The sequence below is a fragment of the Acipenser ruthenus genome, unplaced genomic scaffold (assembly GCF_902713425.1).
Source record: "Acipenser ruthenus unplaced genomic scaffold, fAciRut3.2 maternal haplotype, whole genome shotgun sequence".
Taxonomy (NCBI): Eukaryota; Metazoa; Chordata; class Actinopteri; order Acipenseriformes; family Acipenseridae; genus Acipenser; species Acipenser ruthenus.
The window spans coordinates 25285-50568 of NW_026707770.1; positions in this window are offsets into that span (position 1 = coordinate 25285).

Genomic DNA, 25284 nt, shown 5'->3' on the forward strand with positions numbered 1-25284 from the left:
GAAAGGTAAGAAACTGCTGCCCATTGGTGGCCATATTGGCTCTGGAGCCCCATAGACATCAATGCATTACTGGCCCTGACTTAGAGCCACAATAGAGCCAGTTTCATAATAACATTAAAACATATAGATGAGATTAGAGAAAGGTAGGAAACTGGTGCCCAGTGGCGGCCATTTTTCTCTGGAGCCTCATAGACATCAATGCATTACCGGCCCACACTTAGAGCCACAATGGAGCCAGTTTCATAATAACATTAAAACACATAGATGAGATTAGAGAAAGGTAGGAAACTGTTGCCCATTGGCGGCCATTTTGGCTCTGGAGCTCCATAGACATCAATGCATTACTGGCCCTGACTTAGAGCCACAATAGAGCCAGTTTCATAGCAACATTAAAACACTCAAATTAGAGAAAGGTAAGAAACTGCTGCCCATTGGCGGCCATATTGGCTCTGGAGCCCCATAGACATCAATGCATTACTGGCCCGACGTGGAGCCACAATAGAGCCAGTTTCATAATAACATTAAACCACATAGATGAGATTAGAGAAGGGTAGGAAACTGGTGCCCAGTGGCGGCCATTTTGGCTCTGGAGCTCCATAGACATCAATGCATTAACGGCCCACACTTAGAGCCACAATGGAGTCAGTTTCATAGCAACATTAAAACACTCAAATTAGAGAAAGGTAAGAAACTGCTGCCCATTGGCGGCCAAATTGGCTCTGGAGCTCCATAGACATCAATGCATTACTGTCCCTGACTTAGAGCCACAGTAGAGCCAGTTTCATAATAACATTAAAACACATAGATGAGATTAGAGAAAGGTAGGAAACTGGTGCCCATTGGCGGCCATTTTGGCTCTGGAGCTCCATAGACATCAATGCATTACCAGCCCACACTTAGAGCCACAATGGAGCCAGTTCCAGAGCAAGATTAAAACACTCAAATTAGAGAAAGGTAAGAAACTGCTGCCCATTGGCGGCCCCTCTCAGACTCTGACCTCTCCTCCCTGCTCCAGGGTCACAAACCCACCACGTGTGCCTTGGACCCCCTCCCCACTCACCTCTTTCAAGCTGCTGCTCCTGCTCTACTCCCCTTCATCTCCTCCCTCCTCAACACCTCTCTACTTTCTGGTATCTTCCCCTCTGCCTTCAAAAAAGCCTCGATCACTCCCCTCCTCAAAAAACCTACCCTCGACCCCACCTCCCTCCAGAGCTACCGTCCTGTCTCCCTCCTACCCTTCCTCTCCAAAACCCTTGAGCGGACTGTACACCGCCAGCTCTCTGCTTTCCTGTCCAACCACTCTCTGCTTGACCCTCTCCAATCTGGCTTCCGCTCTGCTCACTCTACTGAAACCGCCCTCCTGTCTGTCACCAACTCACTTAAATGTGCCCGAGCTGCCTCTCTCTCCTCTGTCCTAATTCTCCTCGACCTCTCTGCTGCCTTTGACACTGTTGATCACTCTATTCTACTATCATCTCTTGCTGACCTGGGGATCTCTGGCACTGCTCTGGCCTGGTTCTCCTCCTACCTCTCCAACCGCACTTACCAGGTAACCTGGCGTGGAGCAACCTCCACACCTCACCCTCTCTTAACTGGAGTCCCCCAAGGGTCAGTCTTGGGTCCTCTCCTGTTCTCTCTGTACACCCGCTCCCTGGGCCCACTCATCGCATCCTATGGTTTCTCATACCATTTCTATGCTGATGATGCTCAGATTTTCCTCTCCTTCCCCACCTCTGACTCCACCATCTCCTCCCGTATCTCTACCTGTCTGTCTGCTATTTCCTCCTGGATGCACTCGCATCACCTCAAACTCAACCTCTCTAAATCTGACCTCCTTTTCTTTCCCTCCTCCTCCCCCTCCTCTGATCTCTCCATCTCTGTTCCTCTGGAATCTACCACACTCTCTCCGTCTTCCTCAGCTAAGAACCTTGGAGTCACCCTGGACCCCTGCCTCTCTTATTCCCAGCACATCTCCACTCTGGCACGCACTTGCCGATTCTTCCTGAGCAACATCCGAAGAATCCGACCCTTCCTCACCAACTATGCTACCCAGCTCCTGGTCCAGGCCCTGGTACTCTCCCGCCTAGACTACTGCAACTCTCTCCTGGCTGGCCTCCCTGCGTCTGCCACCCGTCCGCTCCAGCTCATCCAGAACTCTGCTGCCCGCCTGGTGTTCTCTCTGCCTCGCTTCGCCTATGCTACTCCACTACTCCGCTCGCTCCACTGGCTCCCGATCACCGCTCGCATCCAGTTCAAGACACTTGTACTAGCCTACAGATGCCTTGACCAGTTTGCACCCAGCTACCTCCAGACCCTCATCTCTCCCTACACCCCCACTCGACCTCTCCGCTCCGCCTGCACTAGAAGACTAGCTCTACCACCGCTACGCTCCCCTGCCTCCAAAGCCCGCTCCTTCTCCACCCTTGCTCCGCAGTGGTGGAATGACCTTCCTACAGATGTCAGAACTGCCCAGTCCCTGACCACATTCCGGCGCCTCCTTAAGACTCACCTCTTCAAAGAGCACCTGTAGAACTCCTCTGTTTGTATCCTGGGACACTATCACCCTTCATGTAAATGTGCTTTATTTTGCTCTTATCAGCCCCTATTTTACTGCATTTAATCCTGTACTTCAGAATACTGTAATCTGCCAAATTTTTAACCTGTAGTACTTTGTATTTAATCACATCCTGATGTAACTATCACTATTTAATCATATCCTGATATAACTATCACTATTACCTGCTGTATTGAATTGTGGTTTGTCAAACTTGTACTTTACTTGAACAAAAGTTATTGTATTTCTTGCTCTTATTGTATTACTTGTATTGTAACACTTGAAATGTATTTGCTTACGATTGTAAGTCGCCCTGGATAAGGGCGTCTGCTAAGAAATAAATAATAATAATAATATTGCCTCTGGAGCTCCATAGACATCAATGCATTACCAGCCAACACTTACAGCCACAATAGAGCCAGTTTCATAATAACATTAAAACACATAGATGAGATTAGAGAAGGGTAGGAAACGGGTGCCCAGTGGTGGCCATTTTGGCTCTGGAGCTCCATAGACATCAATGCATTACCGGCCCACACTTAGAGCCACAATGGAGCCAGTTTCATAGCAACATTAAAACACTCAAATTAGAGAAAGGTAAGAAACTGCTGCCCATTGGCGGCCATATTGGCTCTGGATCCCCATAGACATCAATAGATTACTGGCCCTGACTTAGAGCCACAATAGAGCCAGTTTCATAATAACATTAAAACACATAGATGAGATTAGAGAAAGGTAGGAAACTGTTGCCCATTGGCGGCCATTTTGGCTCTGGAGCTCCATAGACATCAATGCATTACTGGCCCTGACTTAGAGCCACAGTAGAGCCAGTTTCATAATAACATTAAAACACATAGATGAGATTAGAGAAAGGTAGGAAACTGGTGCCCAGTGGCGGCCATTTTTGCTCTGGATCTCCATAGACATCAATGCATTACCGGCCCACACTTAGAGCCACAATGGAGCCAGTTTCATAGCAACATTAAAAGACTCAAATTAGAGAAAGGTAAGAAACTGCTGCCCATTGGCGGCCAAATTGGCTCTGGAGCTCCATAGAAATCAATGCATTACTGGCCCTGACTTAGAGCCACAGTAGAGCCAGTTTCATAATAACATTAAAACACATAGATGAGACGAGAGAAAGGTAGGAAACTGGTGCCCATTGGCGGCCATTTTGGCTCTGGAGCTCCATAGACATCAATGCATTACCAGCCCACACTTAGAGCCACAATGGAGCCAGTTTCATAGCAACATTAAAACACTCAAATTAGAGAAAGGTAAGAAACTGCTGCCCATTGGCGGCCATATTGGCTCTGGAGCCCCATATACATCAATGCATTACTGGCCCTGACTTAGAGCCACAATATAGCCAGTTTCATAATAACATTAAAACACATAGATGAGATTAGAGAAAGGTAGGAAACTGGTGCACAGTGGTGGCCATTTTGGCTCTGGAGCTCCATAGACATCAATGCATTACCGGCCCACACTTAGAGCCACAATGGAGCCAGTTTCATAGCAACATTAAAACACTCAAATTAGAGAAAAGTAAGAAACTGCTGCCCATTGGCGGCCATATTGGCTCTGGAGCCCCATAGACATCAATGCATTACCGGCCCACACTTAGAGCCACAATAGAGCCAGTTTCATAATAACATTAAACACATAGATGAGAGCTCTGGAGCTCCATAGACATCAATGCATTACCGGCCGACACTTAGAGCCACAACAGAGCCAGTTTCATAATAACATTAAAACACATAGATGAGAATAGAGAAGGGTAGGAAACTGGTGCCCAGTGGCGGCCATTTTGGCTCTGGAGCTCCATAGACATCAATGCATTACCGGCCCACACTTAGAGCCACAATGGAGCCAGTTTCATAGCAACATTAAAACACTCAAATTAGAGAAAGGTAAGAAACTGCTGCCCATTGGTAGCCAAATTGGCTCTGGAGCCCCATAGACATCAATGCATTACTGGCAATGAATTTGAGCCACAGTAGAGCCAGTTTCATAATAACATTAAAACACATAGATGAGATTAGAGAAAGGTAGGAAACTGGTGCCCATTAGCGGCCATTTTGGCTCTGGAGCTCCATAGACATCAATGCATTACAAGCCCACACTTAGAGCCACAATGGAGCCAGTTTCATAGCAACATTAAAACACTCAAATTAGAGAAAGGTAAGAAACTGCTGCCCATTGGCGGCCATACTGGCTCTGGAACCCCATAGACATCAATGCATTACTGGCCCTGACTTAGAGCCACAATAGAGCCAGTTTCATAATAACATTAAAACATATAGATGAGATTAGAGAAAGGTAGGAAACTGGTGCCCAGTGGCGGCCATTTTGGCTCTGGAGCTCCATAGACATCAATGCATTACCGGCCCACACTTAGAGCCACAATAGAGCCCGATTCATAATAACATTAAAACACATAGATGAGATTAGAGAAAGGTAGGAAACTGTTGCCCAGTGGCGGCCATTTTTGCTCTGGAGCTCCATAGACATCAATGTATTACTGGCCCACACTTAGAGCCACAATGGAGCCAGTTTCATAGCAACATTAAAACACTCAAATTAGAGAAAGGTAAGAAACTGCTGCCCATTGGCGGCCATATTGGCTCTGGAGCCCCATAGACATCAATGCATTACCAGCCCACACTTAGAGCCACAATGGAGCCAGTTTCATAGCAACATTAAAACACTCAAATTAGGGAAAGGTAAGAAACTGCTGCCCAGTGGCGGCCATTTTGGCTCTGGAGCTCCATAGACATCAATGCATTATTGGCCCACACTTAGAGCCACAATGGAGCCAGTTTCATAGCAACATTAAAACACTCAAATTAGGGAAAGGCTAGAAACTGCTGCCCATTGGCGGCCATATTGGCTCTGGAGCCCCATAGACATCTATTTAATGTTGCATTTGTGGCATTTAATCCTGTACCTCAGAATATTGTAATCTCCCAAGTGTTTAATCTGTAGTATTTTGTACTTAATCATATCCCGATGTAACTATCACTACTTAATCATATCCTGATGTAACTTTCACTATTATCTGCTGTATTATTGAATTGTGGTTTGTCACACTTGAGAATTATTGTATTTCTTGTTCTTATTGTATGACTTATATTGTAACACTTGAATGTATTTGTATTTGCTTGCGATTGTAAGTCGCCCTGGATAAGGGCGTCTGCTAAGAAATAAATAATAATAATAATAAAAATAATAGACATCAATGCATTACTGGCCCACACTTAGAGCCACAAGGGAGCCAGTTTCATAATAACATTAAAACACATAGATGAGATTAGAGAAAGGTAGGAAACTGTTACCCATTGGCGGCCATCTTGGCTCTGGAGCTCCACAGACATCAATGCATTACCGGCCCACACTTAGAGCCACAATGGAGCCAGTTTCATAGCAACATTAAAACACTCAAATTAGAGAAGGGTAAGAAACTGCTGCCCAATGGCGGCCATATTGGCTCTGGAGCCCCATAGACATCAATGCATTACTGGCCCTGACTTAGAGCCACAATAGAGCCAGTTTCATAATAACATTAAAACACATAGATGAGAGCTCTGGAGCTCCATAGACATCAATGCATTACCGGCCGACACTTAGAGCCACAATAGAGCCAGTTTCATAATAACATTAAAACACATAGATGAGATTAGAGAAGGGTAGGAAACTGGTGCCCAGTGGCGGCCATTTTGGCTCTGGAGCTCCATAGACATCAATGCATTACCGGCCCACACTTAGAGCCACAATGGAGCCAGTTTCATAGCAACATTAAAACACTCAAATTAGAGAAAGGTAAGAAACTGCTGCCCATTGGCGGCCAAATTGGCTCTGGAGCTCCATAGACATCAATGCATTACTGGCCCTGACAAAGAGCCACAGTAGAGCCAGTTTCATAATAACATTAAAACACATAGATGAGATTAGAGAAAGGTAGGAAACTGGTGCCCATTGGCGGCCATTTTGGCTCTGGAGCTCCATAGACATCAATGCATTACCAGCCCACACTTAGAGCCACAATGGAGCCAGTTTCATAGCAACATTAAAACACTCAAATTAGAGAAAGGTAAGAAACTGCTGCCCATTGGCGGCCATATTGGCTCTGGAGCCCCATAGACATCAATGCATTACTGGCCCTGACTTAGAGCCACAATAGAGCCGGTTTCATAATAACATTAAAACACATAGATGAGATTAGAGAAAGGTAGGAAACTGGTGCCCAGTGGTGGCCATTTTGGCTCTGGAGCTCCATAGACATCAATGCATTACCGGCCCACACTTAGAGCCACAATGGAGCCAGTTTCATAGCAACATTAAAACACTCAAATTACAGAAAAGTAAGAAACTGCTGCCCATTGGCGGCCATATTAGCTCTGGAGCCCCATAGACATCATTGCATTACCGGCCCACACTTAGAGCCACAATAGAGCCAGTTTCATAATAACATTAAAACACATAGATGAGAGCTCTGGAGCTCCATAGACATCAATGCATTACCGGCCGACACGTAGAGCCACAAAAGAGCCAGTTTCATAATAACATTAAAACACATAGATGAGATTAGAGAAGGGTAGGAAACTGGTGCCCAGTGGCGGCGATTTTGGCTCTGGAGCTCCATAGACATCAATGCATTACCGGCCCACACTTAGAGCCACAATGGAGCCAGTTTCATAGCAACATTAAAACACTCAAATTAGAGAAAGGCTAGAAACTGCTGCCCATTGGCGGCCATATTGGCTCTGGAGCCCCATAGACATCAATGCATTACTGGCCCACACTTAGAGCCACAAGGGAGCCAGTTTCATAATAACATTAAAACACATAGATGAGATTAGAGAAAGGTAGGAAACTGTTACCCATTGGCGGCCATCTTGGCTCTGGAGCTCCACAGACATCAATGCATTACCGGCCCACACTTAGAGCCACAATGGAGCCAGTTTCATAGCAACATAAAAACACTCAAATTAGAGAAGGGTAAGAAACTGCTGCCCATTGGCGGCCATATTGGCTCTGGAGCCCCATAGACATCAATGCATTACTGGCCCTGACTTAGAGCCACAATAGAGCCAGTTTCATAATAACATTAAAACACATAGATGAGATTAGAGAAAGGTAGGAAACTGGTGCCCAGTGGTGGCCATTTTGGCTCTGGAGCTCCATAGACATCAATGCATTACCGGCCCACACTTAGAGCCACAATGGAGCCAGTTTCATAGCAACATTAAAACACTCAAATTACAGAAAAGTAAGAAACTGCTGCCCATTGGCGGCCATATTAGCTCTGGAGCCCCATAGACATCATTGCATTACCGGCCCACACTTAGAGCCACAATAGAGCCAGTTTCATAATAACATTAAAACACATAGATGAGAGCTCTGGAGCTCCATAGACATCAATGCATTACCGGCCGACACGTAGAGCCACAATAGAGCCAGTTTCATAATAACATTAAAACACATAGATGAGATTAGAGAAGGGTAGGAAACTGGTGCCCAGTGGCGGCGATTTTGGCTCTGGAGCTCCATAGATATCAATGCATTACCGGCCCACACTTAGAGCCACAATGGAGCCAGTTTCATCGCAACATTAAAACACTCAAATTAGAGAAAGGTAAGAAACTGCTGCCCATTGGTAGCCAAATTGGCTCTGGAGCTCCATAGACATCAATGCATTACTGGCCCTGAATTAGAGCCACAGTAGAGCCAGTTTCATAATAACATTAAAACACATAGATGAGATTAGAGAAAGGTAGGAAACTGGTGCCCAGTGGCGGCCATTTTGGCTCTGGAGCTCCATAGACATCAATGCATTACCGGCCCACACTTAGAGCCACAATAGAGCCCGATTCATAATAACATTAAAACACATAGATGAGATTAGAGAAAGGTAGGAAACTGTTGCCCAGTGGCGGCCATTTTTGCTCTGGAGCTCCATAGACATCAATGAATTACTGGCCCACACTTAGAGCCACAATGGAGCCAGTTTCATAGCAACATTAAAACACTCAAATTAGAGAAAGGTAAGAAACTGCTGCCCATTGGCGGCCATATTGGCTCTGGAGCCCCATAGACATCAATGCATTACCAGCCCACACTTAGAGCCACAATGGAGCCAGTTTCATATCAACATTAAAACACTCAAATTAGAGAAAGGTAAGAAACTGCTGCCCAGTGGTGGCCATTTTGGCTCTGGAGCTCCATAGACATCAATGCATTACTGGCCCACACTTAGAGCCACAATGGAGCCAGTTTCATAGCAACATTAAAACACTCAAATTAGAGAAAGGTAAGAAACTGCTGCCCATTGGCGGCCATATTGGCTCTGGAGCCCCATAGACATCAATGCGTTACTGGCCCAAACTTAGAGCCACAATGGAGCCAGTTTCATAGCAACATTAAAACACTAAAATTAGAGAAAGGTAGGAAACTGGTGCCCAGTGGCGGCCATTTTGGCTCTGGAGCTCCATAGACATCAATGCATTACCGGCCCACACTTAGAGCCACAAGGGAGCCAGTTTCATAATAACATTAAAACACATAGATGAGATTAGAGAAAGGTAGGAAACTGTTACCCATTGGCGGCCATCTTGGCTCTGGAGCTCCATAGACATCAATACATTACCGGCCCACACTTAGAGCCACAATGGAGCCAGTTTCATAGCAACATTAAAACACTCAAATTAGAGAAGGGTAAGAAACTGCTGCCCATTGGCGGCCATATTGGCTCTGGAGCCCCATAGACATCAATGCATTACTGGCCCTGACTTAGAGCCACAATAGAGCCAGTTTCATAATAACACTAAAACACATAGATGAGATTAGAGAAGGGAAGGAAACTGGTGCCCAGTGGCGGCGATTTTGGCTCTGGTGCTCGATAGACATCAATGCATTACCGGCCCACACGTAGAGCCACAATGGAGCCAGTTGCATAGCAACATTAAAACACTCAAATTAGAGAAAGGTAAGAAACTGCTGCCCATTGGTAGCCAAATTGGCTCTGGAGCTCCATAGACATCAATGCATTACTGGCCCTGACTTAGAGCCACAGTAGAGCCAGTTTCATAATAACATTAAAACACATAGATGAGATTAGAGAAAGGTAGGAAACTGGTGCCCATTAGCGGCCATTTTGGCTCTGGAGCTCCATAGACATCAATGCATTACCAGCCCAGACTTAGAGCCATAATGGAGCCAGTTTCATAGCAACATTAAAACACTCAAATTAGAGAAAGGTAAGAAACTGCTGCCCATTGGCGGCCATACTGGCTCTGGAGCCCCATAGACATCAATGCATTACTGGCCCTGACTTAGAGCCACAATAGAGCCAGTTTCATAATAACATTAAAACACATAGATGAGAGCTCTGGAGCTCCATAGACATCAATGCATTACCGGCCGACACTTAGAGCCACAATAGAGCCAGTTTCATAATAACATTAAAACACATAGATGAGATTAGAGAAGGGTAGGAAACTGGTGCCCAGTGGCGGCGATTTTGGCTCTGGAGCTCCATAGACATCAATGCATTACCAGCCCAGACTTTGAGCCACAATGGAGCCAGTTTCATAGCAACATTAAAACACTCAAATTAGAGAAAGGTAAGAAACTGCTGCCCATTGGCGGCCATATTGGCTCTGGAGCCCCATAGACATCAATGCATTACTGGCCCTGACTTAGAGCCACAATAGAGCCAGTTTCATAATAACATTAAAACACATAGATGAGAGCTCTGGAGCTCCATAGACATCAATGCATTACCGGCCGACACTTAGAGCCACAATAGAGCCAGTTTCATAATAACATTAAAACACATAGATGAGATTAGAGAAAGGTAGGAAACTGGTGCCCATTAGCGGCCATTTTGGCTCTGGAGCTCCATAGACATCAATGCATTACCAGCCCAGACTTAGAGCCACAATGGAGCCAGTTTCATAGCAACATTAAAACACTCAAATTAGAGAAAGGTAAGAAACTGCTGCCCATTGGCGGCCATATTGGCTCTGGAGCCCCATAGACATCAATGCATTACCAGCCCACACTTAGAGCCACAATGGAGCCAGTTTCATATCAACATTAAAACACTCAAATTAGAGAAAGGTAAGAAACTGCTGCCCAGTGGCGGCCATTGTGGCTCTGGAGCTCCATAGACATCAATGCATTACTGGACCACACTTAGAGCCACAATGGAGCCAGTTTCATAGCAACATTAAAACACTCAAATTAGAGAAAGGTAAGAAACTGCTGCCCATTGGCGGCCATATTGGCTCTGGAGCCCCATAGACATCAATGCATTACCGGCCCACACTTAGAGCCACAAGGGAGCCAGTTTCATAATAACATTAAAACACATAGATGAGATTAGAGAAAGGTAGGAAACTGTTACCCATTGGCGGCCATCTTGGCTCTGGAGCTCCATAGACATCAATACATTACCGGCCCACACTTAGAGCCACAATGGAGCCAGTTTCATAGCAACATTAAAACACTCAAATTAGAGAAGGGTAAGAAACTGCTGCCCATTGGCGGCCATATTGGCTCTGGAGCCCCATAGACATCAATGCATTACTGGCCCTGACTTAGAGCCACAATAGAGCCAGTTTCATAATAACATTAAAACACATAGATGAGAGCTCTGGAGCTCCATAGACATCAATGCATTACCGGCCGACACTTAGAGCCACAATAGAGCCAGTTTCATAATAACATTAAAACACATAGATGAGATTAGAGAAGGGTAGGAAACTGGTGCCCAGTGGCGGCGATTTTGGCTCTGGAGCTCCATAGACATCAATGCATTACCGGCCCACACTTAGAGCCACAATGGAGCCAGTTGCATAGCAACATTAAAACACTCAAATTAGAGAAAGGTAAGAAACTGCTGCCCATTGGTAGCCAAATTGGCTCTGGAGCTCCATAGACATCAATGCATTACTGGCCCTGACTTAGAGCCACAGTAGAGCCAGTTTCATAATAACATTAAAACACATAGATGAGATTAGAGAAAGGTAGGAAACTGGTGCCCATTAGCGGCCATTTTGGCTCTGGAGCTCCATAGACATCAATGCATTACCAGCCCAGACTTAGAGGCACAATGGAGCCAGTTTCATAGCAACATTAAAACACTCAAATTAGAGAAAGGTAAGAAACTGCTGCCCATTGGCGGCCATACTGGCTCTGGAGCCCCATAGACATCAATGCATTACTGGCCCTGACTTAGAGCCACAATAGAGCCAGTTTCATAATAACATTAAAACACATAGATGAGATTAGAGAAAGGTAGGAAACTGGTGCCCATTAGCGGCCATTTTGGCTCTGGAGCTCCATAGACATCAATGCATTACCAGCCCAGACTTAGAGCCACAATGGAGCCAGTTTCATAGCAACATTAAAACACTCAAATTAGAGAAAGGTAAGAAACTGCTTCCCATTGGCGGCCATACTGGCTCTGGATCCCCATAGACATCGATGCATTACTGGCCCTGACTTAGAGCCACAAGGGAGCCAGTTTCATAATAACATTAAAACATATAGATGAGATTAGAGAAAGGTAGGAAACTGTTACCCATTGGCGGCCATCTTGGCTCTGGAGCTCCATAGACATCAATGCATTACCGGCCCACACTTAGAGCCACAATGGAGCCAGTTTCATAGCAACATTAAAACACTCAAATTAGAGAAAGGCAAGAAACTGCTGCCCATTGGCGGCCATATTGGCTCTGGAGCCCCACAGACATCAATGCATTACTGGCCCTGACTTAGAGCCACAGTAGAGCCAGTTTCATAATAACATTAAAACACATAGATGAGATTAGAGAAAGGTAGGAAACTGGTGCCCATTGGCGGCCATTTTGGCTCTGGAGCTCCATAGACATAAATGCATTACCAGCCCACACTTAGAGCCACAATGGAGCCAGTTTCATAGCAACATAAAAACACTCAAATTAGAGAAGGGTAAGAAACTGCTGCCCATTGGCGGCCATATTGGCTCTGGAGCCCCATAGACATCAATGCATTACTGGCCCTGACTTAGAGCCACAATAGAGCCAGTTTCATAATAACTTTAAAACACATAGATGACATTAGAGAAAGGTAGGAAACTGGTGCCCAGTGGTGGCCATTCTGACTCTGGAGCTCCATAGACATCAATGCATTACCGGCCCACACATAGAGCCACAATGGAGCCAGTTTCATAGCAACATTAAAACACTCAAATTAGAGAAAGGTAAGAAACTGCTGCCCATTGGCGGCCATATTGGCTCTGGAGCCCCATAGACATCAATGCATTACTGGCCCTGACTTAGAGCCACAATAGAGCCAGTTTCATAATAACATTAAAACACATAGATGAGATTAGAGAAAGGTAGGAAACTGGTGCCCATTAGCGGCCATTTTGGCTCTGGAGCTCCATAGACATCAATGCATTACTGGCCCGACTTAGAGCCACAATAGAGCCAGTTTCATAATAACATTAAAACACATAGATGAGATTAGAGAAAGGTAGGAAACTGGTGCCCAGTGGCAGCCATTTTTGCTCTGGAGCTCCATAGACATCAATACATTAACGGCCCACACTTAGAGCCACAATGGAGCCAGTTTCATAGCAACATTAAAACACTCAAATTAGATAAAGGTAAGAAACTGCTGCCCATTGGCGGCCATATTGGCTCTGGAGCCCCATAGACATCAATGCATTACCAGCCCACACTTAGAGCCACAATGGAGCCAGTTTCATAGCAACATTAAAACACTCAAATTAGAGAAGGGTAAGAAACTGCTGCCCATTGGCGGCCATATTGGCTCTGGAGCCCCATAGACATCAATGTATTACCGGCCCACACTTAGAGCCACAAGGGAGCCAGTTTCATAATAACATTAAAACACATAGATGAGATTAGAGAAAGGTAGGAAACTGTTACCCATTGGCGGCCATCATGGCTCTGGAGCTCCATAGACATCAATACATTACCGGCCCACACTTAGATCCACAATGGAGCCAGTTTCATAGCAACATTAAAACACTCAAATTAGAGAAAGGTAAGAAACTGCTGCCCATTGGCGGCCATATTGGCTCTGGAGCCCCATAGACATCAATGCATTACTGGCCCTGATTTAGAGCCACAATAGAGCCAGTTTCATAATAACATTAAAACACATAGATGAGAGCTCTGGAGCTCCATAGACATCAATGCATTACCGGCCGACACTTAGAGCCACAATAGAGCCAGTTTCATAGCAACATTAAAACACATAGATGAGATTAGAGAAGGGTAGGAAACTGGTGCCCAGTGGCGGCCATTTTGGCTCTGGAGCTCCATAGACATCAATACATTACCGGCCCACACTTCGAGCCACAAGGGAGCCAGTTTCATAATAACATTAAAACACATAGTTGAGATTAGAGAAAGGTAGGAAACTGTTACCCATTGGCGGCCATCTTGGCTCTGGAGCTCCATAGACATCAATACATTACCGGCCCACACTTAGAGCCACAATGGAGCCAGTTTCATAGCAACATTAAAACACTCAAATTAGAGAAGGGTAAGAAACTGCTGCCCATTGGTAGCCAAATTGGCTCTGGAGCTCCATAGACATCAATGCATTACTGGCCCTGACTTAGAGCCACAGTAGAGCCAGTTTCATAATAACATTAAAACACATAGATGAGATTAGAGAAAGGTAGGAAACTGGTGCCCATTAGCGGCCATTTTGGCTCTGGAGCTCCATAGACATCAATGCATTACCAGCCCAGACTTAGAGCCACAATGGAGCCAGTTTCATAGCAACATTAAAACACTCAAATTAGAGAAAGGTAAGAAACTGCTGCCCATTGGCGGCCATACTGGCTCTGGATCCCCATAGACATCAATGCATTACTGGCCCTGACTTAGAGCCACAATGGAGCCAGTTTCATAGCAACATTAAAACACTCAAATTACAGAAAGGTAAGAAACTGCTGCCCATTGGCGGCCATATTGGCTCTGGAGCCCCATAGACATCAATGCATTACTGGCCCTGACTTAGAGCCACAATAGAGCCAGTTTCATAATAACATTAAAACACATAGATGAGAGCTCTGGAGCTCCATAGACATCAATGCATTACCGGCCCACACTTAGAGCCACAATGGAGCCAGTTTCATAGCAACATTAAAACACTCAAATTAGAGAAAGGTAAGAAACTGCTGCCCATTGGTAGCCAAATTGGCTCTGGAGCTCCATAGACATCAATGCATTACTGGCCCTGACTTAGAGCCACAGTAGAGCCAGTTTCATAATAACATTAAAACACATAGATGAGATTAGAGAAAGGTAGGAAACTGGTGCCCATTAGCGGCCATTTTGGCTCTGGAGCTCCTTAGACATCAATGCATTAACGGCCCACACTTAGAGCCACAATGGAGCCAGTTTCATAGCAACATTAAAACACTCAAATTAGAGAAAGGTAAGAAACTGCTGCCCATTGGCGGCCATTTTGGCTCTGGAGCCCAATAGACATCAATGCATTACCAGCCCACACTTAGAGCCACAAGGGAGCCAGTTTCATAATAACATTAAAACATATAGATGAGATTAGAGAAACAGTGGCGGTCATTTTGGCTCTGGAGCTCCATAGACATCAATGCATTACCGGCCCACACATAGAGCCACAATGGAGCCAGTTTCATAGCAACATTAACCCTTTGCGGTCCATTGTCGGACTGGGTCCGACATTGCAATTATTCCTCACAGGTCCTTTGTCGGACTGGGTCCGACATCATTATAGCAACGCAATAAACGGGTGTTTAGTCGTTTTTTCTCCGGAAAAAGCCGAGAAAACCATTCAATTGCCGAGTGGTAGCGACAGGAGCCGAGACAAGTCGGAAAAAAAAAAAAAAAAAAAAAAAGGCGTATTTCATGAATAGTCATACATGGTATCAGGTATCAGATAATGGGCGTCCATAATAAACAAGCTGGCTAAGTGCGTCAGCGCACTGAGACTATCATGGACATTTGCAGAGCTTTTTTCAGATGTTATAGTAATAAAATAATGACTTTGATCGCATTATTGAGGAGTTTGGTGATAAAACGAGTGATCTGGAGATGATCGATCGGTATGTACGACTATTATTATTATTATTATTTATTTCTTACACAGCTGAACGCTATAGCAAACAAAAGGCTGGGGAGGGGCTGGAGATGCCTAGTGTGTGCTTTGTTGATATGCAGGGCCATTTAAACCCGTTTGACTGTGAAAAAAAATACTTTTAAACAGCGCGTATAAAATTAACTGCGCGTGTGAAAATTAATTATTCCTGGCGTGCCTGACGCGCGATTAATAAATGGACCGCAAAGGGTTAAAACACTCAAATTAGAGAAAGGTAAGAAACTGCAGCCCATTGGCGGCCATATTGGCTCTGGAGCCCCATAGACATCAATGCATTACTGGCCCACACTTAGAGCCACAAGGGAGCCAGTTTCATAATAACATTAAAACATATAGATGAGATTAGAGAAAGGTAGGAAACTGTTGCCCAGTAACGGCCATTTTGGCTCTGGAGCTCCATAGACATCAATGCATTACCGGCCCACACGTAGAGCCACAAGGGAGCCAGTTTCATGATAACATTAAAACACATAGATGAGATTAGAGAAAGGTAGGAAACTGTTACCCATTGGCGGCCATCTTGGCTCTGGAGCTCCATAGACATCAATGCATTACCGGCCCACACTTAGAGCCACAATGGAGCCAGTTTCATAGCAACATTAAAACACACAAATTAGAGAAAGGTAAGAAACTGCTGCCCATTTTTAGCCATGTTGGCACTGGAGCCCCATAGACATAAATGCATTACTGGCCCTGACTTAGAGCCACAGTAGAGCCAGTTTCATAATAACATTAAAACACATAGATGAGATTAGAGAAAGGTAGGAAACTGGTGCCCATTGGCGGCCATTTTGGCTCTTGAGCTCCATAGACATAAATGCATTACCAGCCCATACTTAGAGCCACAATGGAGCCAGTTTCATAGCAACATAAAAACACTCAAATTAGAGAAGGGTAAGAAACTGCTGCCCATTGGCGGCCATATTGGCTCTGGAGCCCCATAGACATCAATGCATTACTGGCCCTGACTTAGAGCCACAATAGAGCCAGTTTCATAATAACATTAAAACACATAGATGAGATTAGAGAAAGGTAGGAAACTGGTGCCCAGTGGTGGCCATTCTGGCTCTTGAGCTCCATAGACATCAATGCATTACCGGCCGACACTTAGAGCCACAATAGAGCCAGTTTCATAATAACATTAAAACACTCAAATTACAGAAAGGTAAGAAACTGCTGCCCATTGGCGGCTATACTGGCTCTGGATCCCAATAGACATCAATGCATTACTGGCCCTGACTTAGAGCCACAATAGAGCCAGTTTCATAATAACATTAAAACATATAGATGAGATTAGAGAAAGGTATGAAACTGGTGCCCAGTGGCGGCCATTTTGGCTCTGGAGCTCCATAGACATCAATGCATTACCGGCCCACACTTAGAGCCACAATGGAGCCAGTTTCATAGCAACATTAAAACACTCAAATTAGAGAAGGGTAAGAAACTGCTGCCCATTGGCGGCCATATTGGCTCTGGAGCCCCATAGACATCAATGCATTACTGGCCCTGACTTAGAGCCACAATAGAGCCAGTTTCATAATAACATTAAAACACATAGATGAGAGCTCTGGAGCTCCATAGACATCAATGCATTACCGGCCGACACTTAGAGCCACAATAGAGCCAGTTTCATAATAACATTAAAACACTCAAATTACAGAAAGGTAAGAAACTGCTGCCCATTGGCGGCCATATTGGCTCTGGAGCCCCATAGACATCAATGCATTACCGGCCCACACTTAGAGCCACAAGGGAGCCAGTTTCATAATAACATTAAAACACATAGATGAGATTAGAGAAAGGTAGGAAACTGTTACCCATTGGCGGCCATCTTGGCTCTGGAGCTCCATAGACATCAATACATTACCGGCCCACACTTAGAGCCACAATGGAGCCAGTTTCATAGCAACATTAAAACACTCAAATTCGAGAAAGGTAAGAAACTGCTGCCCATTGGCGGCCATATTAGCTCTGGAGCCCCATAGACATCAATGCATTACTGGCTCTGACTTAGAGCCACAATAGAGCCAGTTTCATAAAAACATTAAAACACATAGATGAGAGCTCTGGAGCTCCATAGACATCAATGCATTACCGGCCGACACTTAGAGCCACAATAGAGCCAGTTTCATAATAACATTAAAACACATAGATGAGATTAGAGAAGGGTAGGAAACTGGTGCCCAGTGGCGGCGATTTTGGCTCTGGAGCTCCATAGAGATCAATGCATTACCGGCCCACACTTAGAGCCACAATGGAGCCAGTTTCATAGCAACATTAAAACACTCAAATTATAGAAAGGTAAGAAACTGCTGCCCATTGGTAGCCAAATTGGCTCTGGAGCTCCATAGAAATCAATGCATTACTGGCCCTGACTTAGAGCCACAGTAGAGCCAGTTTCATAATAACATTAAAACACATAGATGATATTAGAGAAAGGAAGGAAACTGGTGCCCATTAGCGGCCATTTTGGCTCTGGAGCTCCATAGACATCAATGCATTACCAGCCCAGACTTAGAGCCACAATGGAGCCAGTTTCATAGCAACATTAAAACACTCAAATTAGAGAAAGGTAAGAAACTGCTGCCCATTGGCGGCCATACTGGCTCTGGATCCCCATAGACATCAATGCATTACTGGCCCTGACTTAGAGCCACAATAGAGCCAGTTTCATAATAACATTAAAACACATAGATGAGATTAGAGAAAGGTAGGAAACTGCTGCCCATTGGCGGCCATATTGGCTCTGGAGCCCCATAGACATCAATGCATTACTGGCCCTGACTTAGAGCAACAGTAGAGCCAGTTTCATAATAACATTAAAACACATAGATGAGATTAGAGAAAGGTAGGAAACTGGTGCCCATTGGCGGCCATTTTGGCTCTGGAGCTCCATAGACATCAATGCATTACCAGCCCACACTTAGAGCCACAATGGAGCCAGTTTCATAGCAACATAAAAACACTCAAATTAGAGAAATGTAAGAAACTGCTGCCCATTGGCGGCCATATTGGCTCTGGAGCCCCATAGACATCAATGCATTACTGGCCCTGACTTAGAGCCACAATAGAGCCAGTTTCATAATAACATTAAAACACATGGATGAGATTAGAGAAAGGTAGGAAACTGGTGCCCAGTGGTGGCCATTCTGGCTCTGGAGCTCCATAGACATCAATGCATTACCGGCCCACACTTAGAGCCACAAGGGAGCCAGTTTCATAATAACATTAAAACACATAGTTGAGATTAGAGAAAGGTAGGAAACTGTTACCCATTGGCGGCCATCTTGGCTCTGGAGCTCCATAGACATCAATACATTACCGGCCCTCACTTAGAGCCACAATGGAGCCAGTTTCATAGCAACATTAAAACACTCACATTAGAGAAAGGTAAGAAACTGCTGCCCATTGGCGGCCATATTGGCTCTGGAGCCCCATAGACATCAATGCATTACTGGCCCTGACTTAGAGCCACAATAGAGCCAGTTTCATAATAACATTAAAACACATAGATGAGAGCTCTGGAGCTCCATAGACATCAATGCATTACCGGCCGACACTTAGAGCCACAATAGAGCCAGTTTCATAATAACATTAAAACACATAGATGAGATTAGAGAAGGGTAGGAAACTGGTGCCCAGTGGCGGCGATTTTGGCTCTGGAGCTCCATAGACATCAATGCATTACCAGCCCACACTTAGAGCCACAATGGAGCCAGTTTCATAGCAACATTAAAACACTCAAATTAGAGAAAGGTAAGAAACTGCTGCCCATTGGCGGCCATATTGGCTCTGGAGCCCCATAGACATCAATGCATTACTGGCCCTGACTTAGAGCCACAATAGAGCCAGTTTCATAATAACATTAAAACACATAGATGAGAGCTCTGGAGCTCCATAGACATCAATGCATTACCGGCCGACACTTAGAGCCACAATGAGCCAGTTTCATAATAACATTAAAACACATAGATGAGATTAGAGAAAGGTAGGTAACTGGTGCCCATTAGCGGCCATTTTGGCTCTGGAGCTCCATAGACATCAATGCATTACCAGCCCACACTTAGAGCCACAATGGAGCCAGTTTCATAGCAACATTAAAACACTCAAATTAGAGAAAGGTAAGAAACTGCTGCCCATTGGCGGCCATACTGGCTCTGGAGCCCCATAGACATCAATGCATTACTGGCCCTGACTTAGAGCCACAATAGAGCCAGTTTCATAATAACATTAAAACATATAGATGAGATTAGAGAAAGGTAGGAAACTGGTGCCTAGTGGCGGCCATTTTGGCTCTGGAGCTCCATAGACATCAATGCATTACCGGCCCACACTTAGAGCCACAATGGAGCCAGTTTCATAGCAACATTAAAACACTCAAATTAGAGAAAGGTAAGAAACTGCTGCCCATTGGCGGCCATATTGGCTCTGGAGCCCCATAGACATCAATGCATTATTGGCCCTGACTTAGAGCCACAATAGAGCCAGTTTCATAATAACATTAAAACACATAGATGAGATTAGAGAAAGGTAGGAAACTGCTGCCCATTGGCGGCCAAATTGGCTCTGGAGCCCCATAGACATCAATGCATTACTGGCCCTGACTTAGAGCCACAGTAGAGCCAGTTTCATAATAACATTAAAACACATAGATGAGATTAGAGAAAGGTAGGAAACTGGTGCCCATTGGCGGCCATTTTGGCTCTGGAGCTCCATAGACATCAATGCATTACCAGCCCACACTTAGAGCCACAATGGAGCCAGTTTCATAGCAACATAAAAACACTCAAATTAGAGAAAGGTAAGAAACTGCTGCCCATTGGTGGCCATATTGGCTCTGGAGCCCCATAGACATCAATGCATTACTGGCCCTGACTTAGAGCCACAATAGAGCTAGTTTCATAATAACATTAAAACACATAGATGAGATTAGAGAAAGGCAGGAAACTGGTGCCCAGTGGTGGCCATTCTGGCTCTGGAGCTCCATATACATCAATGCATTACTGGCCCACACATAGAGCCACAATGTAGCCAGTTTCATAGCAACATTAAAACACTCAAATTAGAGAAAGGTAAGAAACTGCTGCCCATTGGCGGCAATATTGGCTCTGGAGCCCCATAGACATCAATGCATTACTGGCCCTGACTTAGAGCCACAATAGAGCCAGTTTCATAATAACATTAAAACAAATAGATGAGATTAGAGAAAGGTAGGAAACTGCTGCCCATTGGCGGCCAAATTGGCTCTCGAGCCCCATAGACATCAATGCATTACTGGCCCTGACTTAGAGCCACAGTAGAGCCAGTTTCATAATAACATTAAAACACATAGATGAGATTAGAGAAAGGTAGGAAACTGGTGCCCATTGGCGGCCATTTTGGCTCTGGAGCTCCATAGACATCAATGCATTACCAGCCCACACTTAGAGCCACAATGGAGCCAGTTTCATAGCAACATAAAAACACTCAAATTAGAGAAAGGTAAGAAACTGCTGCCCATTGGCGGCCATATTGGCTCTGGAGCCCCATAGACATCAATGCATTACTGGCCCTGACTTAGAGCCACAATAGAGCCAGTTTCATAATAACATTAAAACACATAGATGAGATTAGAGAAAGGTAGGAAACTGGTGCCCAGTGGTGGCCATTCTGGCTCTGGAGCTCCATAGACATCAATGCATTACCGGCCCACACATAGAGCCACAATGGAGCCAGTTTCATAGCAACATTAAAACACTCAAATTAGAGAAAGGTAAGAAACTGCTGCCCATTGGCGGCCATATTGGCTCTGGAGCCCCATAGACATCAATGCATTACTGGCCCTGACTTAGAGCCACAATAGAGCCAGTTTCATAATAACATTAAAACACATAGATGAGAGCTCTCGAGCTCCATAGACATCAATGCATTACCGGCCGACACTTAGAGCCACAATAGAGCCAGTTTCATAATAACATTAAAACACATAGATGAGATTAGAGAAAGGTAGGAAACTGGTGCCCATTAGCGGCCATTTTGGCTCTGGAGCTCCATAGACATCAATGCATTACCGGCCCACACTTAGAGCCACAATAGAGCCCGATTCATAATAACATTAAAACACATAGATGAGATTAGAGAAAGGTAGGAAACTGGTGCCCAGTGGCGGCCATTTTTGCTCTGGAGCTCCATAGACATCAATGAATTATTGGCCCACACTTAGAGCCACAATGGAGCCAGTTTCATAGCAACATTAAAACACTCAAATTAGAGAAAGGTAAGAAACTGCTGCCCATTGGCGGCCATATTGGCTCTGGAGCCCCATAGACATCAATGAATTACCAGCCCACACTTAGAGCCACAATGGAGCCAGTTTCATAGCAACATTAAAACACTCAAATTAGAGAAAGGTAGGAAACTGCTGCCCAGTGGTGGCCATTTTGGCACTGGAGCTCCATTGACATCAATGCATTACCGGCCCACACTTAGAGCCACAATGGAGCCAGTTTCATAGCAACATTAAAACACTCAAATTAGAGAAAGGTAAGAAACTGCTGCCCATTGGCGGCCATATTGGCTCTGGAGCCCCATAGACATCAATGCATTCCTGGCCCACACTTAGAGCCACAAGGGAGCAAGTTTCATAATAACATTAAAACACATAGGTGAGATTAGAGAAAGGTAGGAAACTGGTGCCCAGTGGCGGCCATTTTGGCTCTTGAGCTCTATAGACATCAATGCATTACCGGCCCACACTTAGAGCCACAAGGGAGCCAGTTTCATAATAACATTAAAACACATAGATGAGATTAGAGAAAGGTAGGAAACTGTTACCCATTGGCGGCCATCTTGGCTCTTGAGCTCTATAGACATCAATACATTACCGGCCCACACTTAGAGCCACAATGGAGCCAGTTTCATAATAACATTAAAACACTCAAATTACAGAAAGGTAAGAAATTGTTACCCATTGGCGGCCATCTTGGCTCTGGAGCTCCATAGACATCAATGCATTACTGGCCCTGACTTAGAGCCACAATAGAGCCAGTTTCATAATAACATTAAAACACATAGATGAGAGCTCTGGAGCTCCATAGACATCAATGCATTACCGGCCGACACTTAGAGCCACAATAGAGCCAGTTTCATAATAACATTAAAACACTCAAATTACAGAAAGGTAAGAAACTGCTGCCCATTGGCGGCCATATTGGCTCTGGAGCCCCATAGACATCAATGCATTACCGGCCCACACTTAGAGCCACAAGGGAGCCAGTTTCATAATAACATTAAAACACATAGATGAGATTAGAGAAGGGTAGGAAACTGGTGCCCAGTGGCGGCCATTTTGGCTCTGGAGCTCCATAGACATCAATGCATTACCGGCCCACACTTAGAGCCACAATGGAGCCAGTTTCATAGCAACATTAAAACACTCAAATTAGAGAAAGGTAAGAAACTGCTGCCCATTGGCGGCCATATTGGCTCTGGAGCCCCTTAGACATCAATGCATTACTGGCCCTGACTTAGAGCCACAATAGAGCCAGTTTCATAATAACATTAAAACACATAGATGAGAGCTCTGGAGCTCCATAGACATCAATGCATTACCGGCCGACACTTAGAGCCACAATAGAGCCAGTTTCATAATAACATTAAAACACATAGATGAGATTAGAGAAGGGTAGGAAACTGGTGCCCAGTGGCGGCCATTTTGGCTCTGGAGCTCCATAGACATCAATGCATTACCGGCCCACACTTAGAGCCACAATGGAGCCAGTTTCATAGCAACATTAAAACACTCAAATTAGAGAAAGGTAAGAAACTGCTGCCCATTGGTAGCCAAATTGGCTCTGGAGCTCCATAGACATCAATGCATTACTGGCCCTGACTTAGAGCCACAGTAGAGCCAGTTTCATAATAACATTAAAACACATAGATGAGATTAGAGAAAGGTAGGAAACTGGTGCCCAGTGGCGGCCATTTTGGCTCTGGAGCTCCATAGACATCAATGCATTACCGGCCCACACTTAGAGCCACAATAGAGCCAGATTCATAATAACATTAAAACACATAGATAAGATTAGATTAAGGTAGGAAACTGGTGCCCAGTGGCGGTCATTTTTGCTCTGGAGCTCCATAGACATCAATGCATTACTGGCCCACACTTAGAGCCACAATGGAGCCAGTTTCAGAGCAACATTAAAACACTCAAATTAGAGAAAGGTAAGAAACTGCTGCCCATTGGCGGCCATATTGGCTCTGGAACCCCATAGACATCAATGCATTACCGGCCCACACTTAGAGCCACAAGGGAGCCAGTTTCATAATAACATTAAAACACAGATGGGATTAGAGAAAGGTAGGAAACTGTTACCCATTGGCGACCATATGGGCTCTGGATCCCCATAGACATCAATGCATTACTGGCCCTGACTTAGAGCCACAGTAGAGCCAGTTTCATAGCAACATTAAAACACATAGATGAGATTAGAGAAAGGTAGGAAACTGGTGCCCATTGGCGGCCATTTTGGTCTGGAGCTCCATAGACATCAATGCATTACCAGCCCACACTTAGAGCCACAATGGAGCCAGTTTCATAGCAACATTAAAACACTCAAATTAGAGAAGGGTAAGAAACTGCTGCCCATTGGCGACCATATGGGCTCTGGATCCCCATAGACATCAATGCATTACTGGCCCTGACTTAGAGCCACAGTAGAGCCAGTTTCATAGCAACATTAAAACACATAGATGAGATTAGAGAAAGGTAGGAAACTGGTGCCCATTAGCGGCCATTTTGGCTCTGGAGCTCCATAGACATCAATGCATTACCGGCCCACACTTAGAGCCACAATAGAGCCAGTTTCATAATAACATTAAAACACATAGATGAGATTAGAGAAAGGTAGGAAACTGGTGCCCAGTGGTGGCCATTTTGGCTCTGGAGCTCCATAGACATCAATGCATTAAAGGCCCACACTTAGAGCCACAATGGAGCCAGTTTCATAGCAACATTAAAACACTCAAATTAGAGAAAGGTAAGAAACTGCTGCCCAATGGTGGCCAGATTGGCTCTGGAGCTCCATAGACATCAATGCATTAAAGGCCCACACTTAGAGCCACAATGGAGCCAGTTTCATAGCAACATTAAAACACTCAAATTAGAGAAAGGTAAGAAACTGCTGCCCAATGGTGGCCAGATTGGCTCTGGAGCTCCATAGACATCAATGCATTACTGGCCCTGACTTAGAGCCACAGTAGAGCCAGTTTCATAATAACATTAAAACACAGATGAGATTAGAGAAAGGTAGGAAACTGGTGCCCATTAGCGGCCATTTTGGCTCTTGAGCTCCATAGACATCAATGCATTACCAGCCCACACTTAGAGCCACAATGGAGCCAGTTTCATAGCAACATTAAAACACTCAAATTAGAGAAAGGTAAGAAACTGCTGCCCATTGGAGGCCATATTGGCTCTGGATCCCCATAGACATCAATAGATTACTGGCCCTGACTTAGAGCCACAATAGAGCCAGTTTCATAATAACATTAAAACACATAGATGAGATTGGAGAAAG